Here is a 13,345-nt window from a genome sequence, read left to right on the forward strand (position 1 = left end):
CCTTTTGCCATGCACAGTGACATATTCCTAGGTTCTAGGGATCAGACCGTGGACATATTGGGGGCCATTATTCTACCGAGTTCTTCCCTTTGGCCCCACTGGTTCTTGTCCATCCCACATGCAAAATGCATCCACCTCATCCCAACACCCTCCAGAGTCTCATTTACTACACCATCAACTCAAAGTCCAACATGTAGTCTAACTATTATCAGCTCAAAAGCCTAAATATTTTCATCCTCATCACCTAAGTCAGGCATGATTGAGACCCTGGGTGTGATCTTCTCTGCTCAAAATCCTGCAATGGCTTCTCATTTCACTCAGTGAAGAAGCTGAGAGTCCTTATGGTGACCTTACAGCTTTCCTCCCCCTCCCCAAGCTGAGCTCATCTCCGGTTTTCTCCCTGGCTCACTCCGCTCCAGCCACACTGGCCTCCCTGCTGGCCCTTGGGGACATCAGACATGCACCCACAGGCCTGTTGCCCTGGCCGGTCTCTGTCCAACTCATATGCTGAAGTCCTAACCCCCAGGACTACAGAACATGACCCCATTTGGAAATAGGGTTGTTGCAGATGTCATTGGTTAAGAAGAGGTCATTAGGGTGGGCCCTAATCCAGTATGACTTGTGTCCGGATAAAAAGGGGCAATGTGGACACAGAGACACGTGTACATGGGAGATGACGTGATGAGATGTGGAGAGAAGACGGTCGTCTCCAAGCCAAGGAGAGAGGCCTGGACCAGCCTCTCCCTCCCAGCCCTCAGGAGGAGCCTGCCCTGCTGACACCCTGCCTGCAGACTCCCCGCCCCCAGGGCTGTGAGACAGTGAGCCTCTGTGGTTCATGTCACCCAGTGTGCGGTGCTGTGTTAGAGGGAGCTCAGCAACTAGCACCCCCTTCTCAAGGTCCTCAGTGAGCCCAGCTCTGGCCATCTCATTTTAAACTGGAAACTGCCTTCCCCTTGTCTCTGCCCCAGAAACCCCCTCTCCCTGATCATATTATTTCTATCACCTTCTAGAATACCATATATTTCACATGACTGTCACGACTGTAGTTTATGTTCTGCTCCTCCTCAGTCCTACAGGGACAAGGATCCTTATTTGTTCACTGACGGACCTCAGGTGGCTTGACCAGGTACCCGTGGCACAGCAGTCAATACAAATTGGCCGGATGGAAGGAGGGATCTTTCCTTACATTCACAGGTGAGTGAACGAAGATTCCGGGGGACTGAGAGTTTCGCTCAGGCACAGAGCTGGTAAGTGTCAGGCCAAGGTGGGTTTCAGGTACCTATGAACCTGAGGGAGGCTTGAGTGATTCCCTTTCCATTGATTAGTATTTCTCAGGTGTCTCTTTTTCTGGCTCTAACTTTTGACTTCTTTCTGTTATTCTTCTAAGCTTTCAACCAGTTTTAAGTTTTAATTCTGCTTTGTCTCAGGTAAACAAATGAAATCTGTAAATCTTTTAACTCATTATTTATTTCATCTAAATACATTGTGATTAGTGATGATGTTTTATTTCTGGCATCTTGTTTTGTGAATTCTATTTGCTTTGCTCTGCTTTTCTCCTGCCTGTTATATACCTTGCAGTCATGGTTAAGAGCATGGCGTCTAGAGACAGCCTATCCGGGCTTGGTTCCCTCCCTCGCTAACCATGTAACCAGTATATGTAATCCCTTTGAGACTCACCTCCTTCATGTAAAAAAGTGGTACTATCCACCTCAAAGACTGTGAGCATTAAGTGATAAAATAGATGAAGAACTTAGAATAGTGACCGGCCTATTTTGCATTCTTCATTTTGACTTCTTTATTTTTATTCTCTTTTTAAACAATTACTTTAGAGATTACTGTTGAATTTTAATGAACACCCTAGATATTGAAGATTAAAATGTTACTTAACCCATACATTGAATTTTATATACCAAATGATATCTGTATTTTGTTTCCATAAGTTCTGTTTAGTTCTTTAAAAAATTGATCTGTTTTCTTTTTCATGATGTCCTGATTGTTCATTATGTTATATAAGATTAATTTTACCTTTTAATGATTCAGTCATACTTATTTTATGCTCTCTCTTAGATTGTTTCATAATTTTAGGCTCTGGAATATTAATCATCCTGTGTTTTACGGTTAGCTCTTTCTTCCCTGTGGCACTGATTTCCTTCTGTTTTTAGTTGTGTGTCTGTGTGTGTGTAGAGTTGTGGGAGCTTCTCTATAGTGAGTACAATTTTTTTCCTATGATTGTCCCTTACATCCTGGTTTTTAAAGTTTCCCTAGAGAACAATTTTGTGTTGCTTATCCTAAGGCTCCAGGTGATATGATCAACCTTGAATTATTATATTTTTTGGTTTGGGAATTCCGGAATCTTAAGTGGAGTATCAATTTGGATTCCACATTCATATAAAGCAGGGGCGTGGAGATTAGACTTTTTTAAGGGAGACTTTGTTTTTCCCTAGAGAACCGGTTGTTTCACCCCTTTCCTGTGTGCACATGTGGAGAACTTTGAGTCTCCCTTTCAGTGAAGAGGCAAGTCTTCCAATACGTCTTATGCAGAGGTTTCTATAAAGGAAGACTCTTCTACATCTGGTATGGACCCTTTTTCCTAAATGGACATTGTATCCCTATTTATGTGCAGATGAAAACCCCTTCCCTCCAGGGTGCGGTGGCATCAGCTCACAAGATTACCATTTTGGCGTTAAGTGTCCTCTTTGTATTGTCACCTGGGAACTTCTCTCTCCATAGTTAGCTCTGTGTTACTTTTGTTGTTGTATTTTATCCGGCATTACTGAAAGTTTTACTTAAAAGGGATCCTAATTAGCTCTGTTTACCTGTTTCCAGAGCTGAAAGCTTCAGTTCTAGAGTATCTGTTTGATTTTTCTTAAAAATACATTCCAGTATATTTCTCTGGTGAAAGTCTTGACCCTGTTATATATTCTCCCATCATTTCCTTATTTTCTTGAATATATTAAAAGTATTTTATAGCCTTTATTGGTAACTCTGATGCCTACATCACCTGGGGGTTTGCATCCATTGTCTAATATTTCTTATTCTCATTTTATCCATCATATAGTCTTGACATGTTGCATGTCTAGAAATTATTACATGGCAGACATTGCAAATGAAAAATCCATATCTTATCTTCCATGAGAGGTTTTCTACCTTCCCGTTAGGCAGACAGGGTGAGGGACTGATCATCTCACTCCAATCAGGCCCTGAGTTGTGTCAGGACAGAAGTGCCTTTTTTCTTAAGACAGCTTTGAGGTATACTTGGCAAAATAATTTTCACACATTTAAAGTGTACAACTTAATACGTTTTGACATAAGTATATCCCCAAGAAACCATGACCACATTCAAGACAGTGAACATACCCATCACCCACAAAACTCTTCTCCTGCATTTTGTTGTCCCTCCCTCCCTCCCCGTCTATTCCCCTGGAAACCATTGATCTGCTTTCTATCACAACATACTGGTTTGCATTTTCAAGATCGTTGTATGAATGGATTCATGCAGTATCTACTCTATGTTGTCTGACTTCTTTCATTCAGTGTAATTATTCTGAGAGTCATCTGTGTTGCTGTATTAATAGCTTATTTTTCTTATAGCAGAGTATTGCTTAGTGCTGAGTTTTTCCTGAATAGTTTATTGTGAGCAGTGTTTGGATAGACCATCCTTTGTTTCTTCATTTACTTCTTGATGGATGCATGGGTTATTTACAACTTGAGCTATTATAAATAATATTGCAGTGAATATTTGGTTACAAGTCTTTGTATGGACATATGCTTTATTTTCTAAAGCATCAGATGAGGAATATCTGGGTTATATGGTAGATAGGTGTTTACCTTTTTTAAAGAAACTGTTAAACAGTTTTCCAAAATGGTTGTGCTATTGTAAATTCCTCGTGGTGTGTATCAGTTCTGGTTGCTCTATTTCCTTGCCAGCACTTTGTAAGGTCGGTCTTTCTAATCGTATACATTCTAGTATGTATGTGTACTAGTATCTCACTGTGGTTTTTAAAAGCATTTCTCTAATGACTAATGGCATCTTTAATCAGCATCTTTTCATATGCTTATTATCCATCTGGATATCTTTACTGAAGTGTGTTTTCTGGCCTCATTCATTCATTCAGGTGTTTGCATTATTATTGAGTTTTGAAACCTTTTTATTCTGGATCAGACACAAAGAGAGACCTTTACCAGATATATGATCTGCAAATAGCTTCTGTCTATGGCTTGTCTTTTCATTTGCTTCGCAGTGTTTAGAAGAGCTTTGAAGAGTCTTCATTTTTGTAAAGTTCACTCTATCAGTTACTTTTTAAAATAGATTATACTTTTGGTGTCATAGCAAAGAAATATTTGCCAAACCCAAGGTCATAAAGCTTAAGCCTATGCTTTTTCTCCTAGCTGTTTTATAGTTTTAGATTTCCTATTAAGATCTATGATCCACTTTGAGTTAATTTTTGTATATTTTGTGAGGTGTGGATCAAAGTTCATTTTTTTTTTTTTTGCATATCACTATCTAACAATTCCAGCACTACTTGTTGAAAAGATCCTTTTCTCCACTGCATCCTTTTTGAGAATCAATTGTCTATATAAGTGTTCGTTTAGTTCTGAACTTTCTATTCTGTTCCATTATTCTATTTCCCTGTTTTACACCAACACCATACTTTCTGATTACTGTAGCTTTATAAAAAAAGTCTGAAAATCAGATAGTGTAAGTCTTCCAAATTTGTTTTTCTTGTTCAAAGTTGTTTTGGATATTTGGGATCCTTTGCATTTTTATATGAATTTTAGAATCAGTTTTTAAATTCCTTACATCCTGTTCTGCCAAAATTCCACCCATGTCTTTGGCCATCTCCAAAGCCACATTTTCTGAAGAGGTCTCTCTAGATCCCAGGTGAAAGTAATTTCTCTTTCATCTGTGCTCCATTCACATTTCATAATATTTGATTACATTTATTCATATTTGGCTGTATGTACTTGTCTGATCTTTCCTGCCATATAGTAAACCTCTCAAGATTAGGAATCTTGACTTGGTTCCCTCTGTCTGCTGAGAAAACTAGTTCTATGCTTTGCAGGAGTGAGCCCTGCAGTAAGAGGTATCTGCAGCACACATCTAGCTCATTGCTTGCATATTGTCAAGGAATCCTGCAGATTTAGAATTGTTTATTGATTGTTGTCTCCAAGACGGCTCAGTCTTTTTTATTTCTATTACTACTGCTGCAGTTTCAAAGAACAATGGGCTAATTATTTTCCAAATATGAAAACATACTGTAATTGAGTTGTGATGCAAATTATGTGCTGCTGTGTCTTAAAAACCTGCTTAGTGTTCACAGGCTCCTTCACTCATGGAACTTTTGGGAGAATGACATATCCTTAGAGATAGCACTGCTGACTTTGGCGACCTGAGCAGCAGTATCTGAACTCACTCCTGCTGTATTTCCAGTGTCCCCTCTAGCCCTCCTCCAGCCCTCCATGGGGGGACCTGCAGTTCTGCCCTCGAAAAGCCTGTTGCTTCTCAGGAAGACTTCCCTATGAAACATAATCATATCCTTCTTGTGGGGACATTCAGTCCAGTGACCTGACAGCAGGGGAAAATGTTTAGTCTGCTCTTGGTAGAGCCTAAACTCTTCCATACTTATTAGAAGCAAATCCAATGAGGAAACTGTGTTGGCATCTAACAAATCAGCATAAATGTCTGATGAGGAAGATCAGCTTCCCCATCCCACTCAGGCGTCATGTTGATGTGACACTCACCTTGGCTAACATTTTCTCCTGTGAGCAACGTAAGGTTCAAGACATTATGAATGGCTTTTTGTTTTTCTTCCTTGGTCTTTCCACATTCACTGTGTCTGGTGAGATTATATGAATCCTGCTTATTTTCAGCCCAGCACTTACCCTTTTTAAAGGATCACGTGTTTAAAAGGCTAGTGGACAATTTGTTAGAAGATAGAAATCCTTAGATTTTGGTCCTAGAGTTGAATCTTGGTTAGGGGTGAATGAAAATTCCCATTAAAATTTTAAATTCAGTGTTACAAAGTTTTAAAAATAGTTAAATATTAGTCAATTTCATTAAACACTTTAGCAGTTATTTACTTTTAAGCCTGTTCTGGGGCAATTTTGCAATGATTCCCTCCCTTTATTGATTCCCTCTTTATCAGAATCCTTGAGAGGCCCCTGTCATCACTGTCAGTATCATTATCATCATCATCATGGAACTGATTCCTCTGGAAGATTCTAGGAAAATAAAGAGATGGGTGGGGTTATGTGTAGGTCAGTGTGTGCATATACAATAAGAACAGTTATCAGACAGTAGATGCAAGATATCCATTTTACTTAGAGAAGAATATGGTCATGAAATCCTGATGTGGTGAATGAAGGAAGCAGTGGGAACAGGATAGTCAGTGGAAAGGAGGAGGAAGTGAGCGAAGCGGGGAGCATAGATCCTTGGTTAGCCGATCATCAAATTGGTGTGAATGAGGGGAGTGTGGTGGCAGAATCATGTTCCTCCCCGCCACAGGTTAGCCAACTGTGACATGTTACTGTACATGGCAAAAGGGATGACAGACATATTAGGAGAAAAATCTTAGAGGATTTCTGTCTTCTAAATTGTCTATTAGCCTTTTAAACCCATGATACATTATTAAAGATTAGTGGAGGGCCACAAATAAAAAGGATTCATATAATCTCACCACACATACTGAAGGTAGAAAGACTAAGGAAGAAAAACAAAAAGTCATTCATAAGTGCCTTGAACCTTAATTGCTCATGGGAGGAAATGTCACACAAGGTGAGTGTCACAGCCACGTACATAATGCCTTAATGGGAGGGGAGAAGGGGATCCTGAGATGAGACAATAGGGTGAGTTGCCTGGATAGTCCAGGTGGGCCCAATGTAATCACAGGGGTCCTTAAAATGGAGGACATAGCCCAGCTGAGTTTAAAATCAGAGGGAGGTGTAGCCATGGAGCAATGTTCAGAAAGGCTGCTGGCCATGAAAATGGAGGAAGTCAGTGGGGCACAAGCTAAGGAAGGTGGGTGACCTCTGGAAACTGGAAAAAAAAACAAAAACAAGGAAACATTCTCTTCTAGATCCTCTAGAAGGAAGGAACCCTGCTGGTAACTTGAATTTAGCTCAGTGAGAACTGTGTTGGATCTCTGACCTCCACAGCCATAAGGTGATAAATCTGTGCTGGTTTAAGCTGTTAAGCTTATGGAAGTTTGTTACAGTGGTAATAGAAAAATAACATAGTGAGCGGTAGTGTAAGGGATTAAAGTTCTAGGCTGGGGTGTGGAGAGGATTCTGACATTTACACCTAAAAAACAACCAGGTGCAGTGGGAAGGTGTTTTAAGGAAGACCTACCTGGCAGGGCTGTTAATAGGACTGTTTGGTGTGAGGAGAGCATTGGAGTAGAGGAATCAATTAAATCTCTACCAGAAAAATAAGGAATAAAATATAACAGTGCTTCAATGTTAGTGGATGCAGGAATGGAAATGGGCAGAGAGATATAAACATTACTTTGAAATTAGCTACAGGTTTGATGATTGCATGTTGGGGAGAGTTAGCCGATGTGTGGACTGAATGTTTGCATCCCCTCAAAATCCATATGTCAAAACCCCATCTCCCAGGGTGATGGTATTGGGAGGCGGGGCCTTTGGGAGGTGATTACTAGGATAAAATGAGGTCATGAGAGTGGAGCCCTCATGAATGGGATTAGTGCCGTTATAAAGGGCCCCAGATTGCTTGCTTCTCTCTGCTCTATGGCCCATGAAGATAGTGGGAAGACAGCCATCTTCGAGCTATGAAGGCTATCCTCTCCCAGATACATTGACCTCAGCCTCCACAACTTAAGGAACATGCTGGTTGTTTAAGCCACCTGACCCATGGTAATATGTTACAGCATCCCCAGACTGACGAAGACAGTGGAGAATGCCTCTGAGTTTGACACTGATTGCCTGGAGAATGCTGAAACCCAGGGAAGTGGGCAGCACAGACGTTTACTCATTTAATCCTGGCAACACTGTACGAGATATAGTCTACATATTCCTCGCTATTTAAAAGGGAAGGAAAAAGAGACACAAATAACAACAACAACAACAATAACAATTTTTCCAAGATTCACACAGAATCCCCTGGAGGCAGAGTGAGAATTTATACTCAGGCAGGCTGACCACAGAGCCCCTGCTCATAACTACTAAGTCAGATCACCTTGATTATGTGGATCAATTTTTTTCAAGTGTGATATGAGGGTACTGTGTCCAGCAACTTATAATTTCAAAATAACTCACTGTAAGGGAAACATTAGTCGCAGGCATTGCAAACCACAGAAAGCTAGACATACAAAAATAACTCGTTAGGGCAAGATAACAAATAATGTTTTTAAATATTATACTTGCTGAACCTTTGCAATAAAATGTGTATTTATAATTCTGTCTGGCTACAGAGTAACTTCATAATCCTGAATGTGGCTGGTGGCTCCCATGTTGGACAGCATGGGCCTAGAGAATTTAAGTGAATTGTCCAGCCTCACCCAGGAAGCTCGTGGTGGGATCAGAACTATAGGTTGGGACTTTTCCTTCCTATCCAACAAGTCCCTCATGGAGGCTTAGAAGCTTCTCCTTTGGTGCCCAGCTGTCTATCTGTACTTATGACATCTTGTCAGGTGTCCCAGCCTGCTCCTGAACATCAGCCAGTAACCAATTCTGCTCTTTTCTGGCAACTTCCATTGACTTCTTGGCATCAGTTCTTACCTGGAAGGGTAGTGGCTAGAGATGCAAATGTGTCCACATGACAGGGTTTTCATAAACATAGCAGGAGTTTTCAAGAGAAGAAAATGTCAGGAAGAAGAGTGGAAGCAAGTCATTTAATATACCAAATGGGTACTTTCAATGTATGTTTGTGTTTCCAAGTCCAGACTTGTTCTGCTCGTGCATTACAGGCCAATAAATCGGGAGACCAGGTTTTGGGGCAAGAAATAGCGACTTTAATTTGGAAAGCCAGCTGAGAAGGTGGAAGTCTAATGTCCTGGAAAACCATCTCCCAAAGTCAGAATTCAGGCTCTTTTTATATTAAAAAGGGGAAGCAGGAATGCTTGGTTGTTGCAAACTTGGTTTATGAATTCATTGCTGTTAGAATCTTTTGTTCTTGCCGCTCTTCACCTGGGTAAGATCCGTGTAAACCTCCAACAAACACATGTTATTTTCTATTCTGTAACTTGTTATCTTTATATGAATGGAAAAGTGTTAATATCCTTTAAAGTCAGAGCCTTGAGAATAGGTTCTCCTATATATTTCAGGCTCTAGGCAACATTGTTTTACAAAAGGTGCAGAACCAACAAGACTAAACCTAGGAAACAGGGCACAGGGTTAAAGTCAAAAGAACAGATCTAATATGGAGTCATAGTTTTTCTTTCCTATTTCTGTAGTGCCATGGAGAAGGCACTTTGGGCAGCTTGTTGTAGGGTCCTGGAGGCTTTCTCTCTCAGCCTCTGGGCGCCTCTACTGTAAACCCTTCATAGCTGTCTGGCCTGCTGGAAAACCACTCTGACTGTTTTGCCTGGAAGATGTGTTCTGTTTATAAATCATCTCTACTCCTTGGAAAACAACTCAAGAAAAACTCGGTTTTCCGCCAACCCTGGGCAGGGGTGAGGGATAGCATGTTATTATTTTATAAAATAAAAATAAAAATAATAATAATAATAAAAATAATAAAAGAACTCTTAAAAGAGCACTGGGCACATAGGAGAGAGTCAATAAATGTTTCCTGGCTTAAATTAAAACTGATGGCTCAGTGATTCCATGGCTGCTGTATTTGCTGTGCTAATTACTCCTTTGCTCCATTACAATTGTTTTTTAACTGAAAAAGAAATCCATGCATATGGTTAAAAAAATTCAAACAGAGCACAAAAATACACAAGTGAAAGAAGTTTTCCCTCATCCCCTGTTCTTCCAGCCCTCCCTGGAGATGCCACTGTTTACTATCCTTTGTGTGCTTTTCCAGGTATGCTATGCACGTTCCCACCTATGTATGTAAATTCCTTTAAACTTTTATTTATTTTTAACTTAAAGGGGTTTAAATCCTCAAGTGCCTTCTGCCCGGGTAATAGAAAAGAACAAATCTGACTCCATACTAGATCTTTTCCTTTGACTTTAACACTGTGCTATGTCTCCTAGGCTTCATCTTGCTTGTGAAACAATGTTGCCTAGAGCCTGAAATATACAGGAGAGCCTATTTTCAAGGCTCTGACCTTTAAGGATACTTAACACTTTCCATTCATATAAAGATAACAATTTGCAGAATAGAAAATAACGTTTGTTTTGCTGGGGGTTTACAGAGATTTTACCCAGGCAGATAGCTGCAAGAACAAAGGATTCTAACAACAAAGAATTCCTACACCAAGAAGTTTGCTACAACCAAGCATGTAGGAAAGGAGCCTGAATTCTGACTTGGGGAGATGGTTTTCCAGGACATTATTTTGCTATCAAGGTCTAGAGAAACTGGCTATTCCATGCCCCAACACCTGGTCTCCCAAATTATTGGCCTGTCCTGCACTGAGGAGAATGAATTTGGACTCAGTAACACTCCTATCTACCTAGCAAGCTGGGCACTGGAACTGAGGACAGCTCTCCCACACCCAGGGACCTACTGTGAGCCCTTGATTGTTCCACTAGGGTGGTGTGTGGTTTACCCAGGAGGGATGGGGTCTATGCACCAACACTCAGGCAGTCTGCTCTGTCTGGGGCTCTGATCTTGTACCTCCCGCTCCCGGGCAGCCCAAGACCTGGGACACTGGAGCTAAGGCAGAGATCGTGCCTGCCTGTTTCTCAGCGTGTAAAAGGGGAATATATACTCTTCCCAAGGTAGTTCTGAGCGGCAACACCCGCGGGTGCTTGGTTCCGAGAGCAACAGGAAACCCAGCTCCGCTTGGGGGCAACGGATGTGATACCCGTAGGGATTCTGCAGAGGCCTCGGCTGGAGGGGTGGACAAGGGAGGGAAAATTTGAGCTGCGGGCCTTGAAGTGTTAGAGAAGGGTACAGAGGCAGGACTGCCGCCTGTGTCGGGGTGCCCCCAGAGGTAAAGCTTTTTCTCTCCATCTCTGCTACTCCCCTCCCCTCTCTAGATCCCTCCCTTCTCTCTGCACCTCCTGTCCATCTGTCTCCCTCCACTTTTCCCCTTCTCCCCTCCTCCTCCCATCTTCTCCCTCCCTTGCTTCCCCACCTTCTCTCGCAGAACCCAGAGGATCGCTGGCCCTCCTGCGCATGCGCAGTTGGTGCCAGCTGGACCGAGGTTTGGAAGCTCCAGCTCCGAGCCGGGGATCGGCCCCAAAGGATTCTCAGCTCTGTTGCCCGGTAGGCCTTTGGCTCCTGCCTGGGGCTGGGGCCTCCGGCTGTGGAAGTGCAAGGTAGGGGGCTCACGGGAAAGTTCAAGGCGGCTGCGGGAGGGCGGTCCGCGTGTCACAGCCCGCGAGGGTGCGAGTCAGCGTGTGTTCAGCTGAATTGCTCGGGCCAGGCCCCTCTGCCCGCGCCACCTGCCCCGGCGCCCCGGCCACAGCTGTCCAGGGCCAGGTGTGCACCTGCCGCCTCTCGCCCCAGCCGGGCTCCCCTCAGTCCGCGGCTGGCGTCCCCTTCCCCTCTCCTGCCCGCAAGTCCTCTCCTCCCGGGCTTCCTCTCCTCGGCGGGCGGCTGGGGCTGGGGCTGGGGCTGGCCTCCGTGCGGGGCTGTAGCCCGCGTCCCCCACCCCGATTTCCCTGCCCCGTGACCCCGGGGCTGCCCTCCTCTCCTTTTCCCGCTCCCTCAGGACCAGCTCAGTGGCGTGGGCGCTGCTCCCCGGGCTGAGAGCCTCAGGCTGTAAATACCAGCTTCTCCTGGTGAAGTCGGCAAAATGGAGCGTCAGTGCTGAGGGCACTTCTGTCTCCTCCCTCAGTGTTTCTGCCGCAGGTAAATTCCTTGAACACTTTCAGGTGTTATGATGGCGGTGCTTGATGATGTCACGTGTTTATATAGTGAGAGGGATTACAGTGTTGAAAGCAGGGCTTGGTTCAGTTAAAAATGATCTGAAGGCATGAGGCTGTGACATCCTCCAGGCTTCCCTCTCCCAGGGTGAAATGTGTGAACGTCGATTTTAGAAAGATAGTTACAGTCCCTAAGTAGCCCAGCCCAGCTAGTGTGTGTTAACAGGAACAGCACCACCAGAGGGGTTGGAGACCTAGGGACATTGCAGTCCTAAATAGCTCCTGGCACAGTTTGGTTTGTTTTGGTTTTTTGTTTTTCTTAAATTGTGTGGCAGACTAGTTGTATAGAGGTGAAAATAATTGTCAAGAAATATTTTTTTCATATAACAGCTTTATTATGATATTGTTCACACACCGTGAAGTCCATCCATTTAAATGGTACAATTCAGCAGCTTTTAGCATATTCACAGTGGTGCAAGCATTATTATTCCAGAACGTTTTCATCACTTCAGAAAGAACAGTGGAAATCAATGACCTATCCACTCTTCCCCAGTGGTGGTTCTAAAGAAGTTTCTTGGCTTTTCCTGACCATAAATTAACTTGTTACATTCCATGAAAAGTCTGGTAGGCATTCTAATCAGAATTGCATTGAATCTGTCTATCAAAACAGGAAGAATTAATGTCTTTATGGCAAAAACTTCTTCTACCCTTGAATATATCTGAGACCCTATCTTTTCATCTGTCCAGAGCCTGGCCCATGGGAAGTCCTCACTAATTGTTGGGCTTGTGAATGATGAAATTCTATACATTGTTAGTTGCAATTGTAGCCTTTCACAGAAGAGAAAAGTAACCTCAGTGAAGCCAAGTGACTCTGATGTTCAGAAAGGTTGATAGTCAGTGCTGGAGTGATCCAGTGGACTTGCTGCTTGCAGCCAGAATTCTCCACCACCTACAGCTACAGGTATTACAGTGTTCTTTTATTTTTTTTAATGACTTACTTTTATTTTTCTAATTATTTTTTATTGAAGTGTAGTTAACTTACAATGTTAGATTCAGGTGACAGCAGAGATTCAGTTATTAACATATGCATATATATATACCTTTTAGATTGTTTTTAGTACAAATCATTACAAGAACTTGAATATAGTTCCCTGTGCTATATAGCAGGTCCTTGTCATTTATTTTATATTAATTAATGTGTATCTGTTAATCCCCCTTTTCCTGCCTGCTAACCACAGTTTGTTTCTATGCCCATGAGTCCATTTCTAGCAGCACCATTTTTCCTAGTTAATATATGCTGCTTGGCTGCTTTCAGTTTCAGTAATTCCATCTTATCTGTGGGAGCTTTTCTTCTGGTGGCCTTTATGTGGTTTGCACACGTGGTAATAGAGATCTGTATTTGGAGAAC

At 42.5% G+C, this 13,345-nt stretch overlaps 1 long non-coding RNA gene across 1 annotated transcript; it reads left to right on the forward strand.

The window, feature by feature from the left end:
• The first annotated feature begins 9,354 nt into the window (after nucleotides 1-9,354).
• LOC116661752 lies at nucleotides 9,355-12,996 on the forward strand. The gene is made up of 3 exons (XR_004317680.1): nucleotides 9,355-11,388; nucleotides 11,784-11,923; nucleotides 12,685-12,996. It is a non-coding gene; the product is annotated as an uncharacterized LOC116661752 (long non-coding RNA).
• Nucleotides 12,997-13,345: the final 349 nt, after the last annotated feature.

This window comes from Camelus ferus, chromosome 36 (assembly GCF_009834535.1).
Source record: "Camelus ferus isolate YT-003-E chromosome 36, BCGSAC_Cfer_1.0, whole genome shotgun sequence".
In the NCBI taxonomy this organism is placed as follows: Eukaryota; Metazoa; Chordata; class Mammalia; order Artiodactyla; family Camelidae; genus Camelus; species Camelus ferus.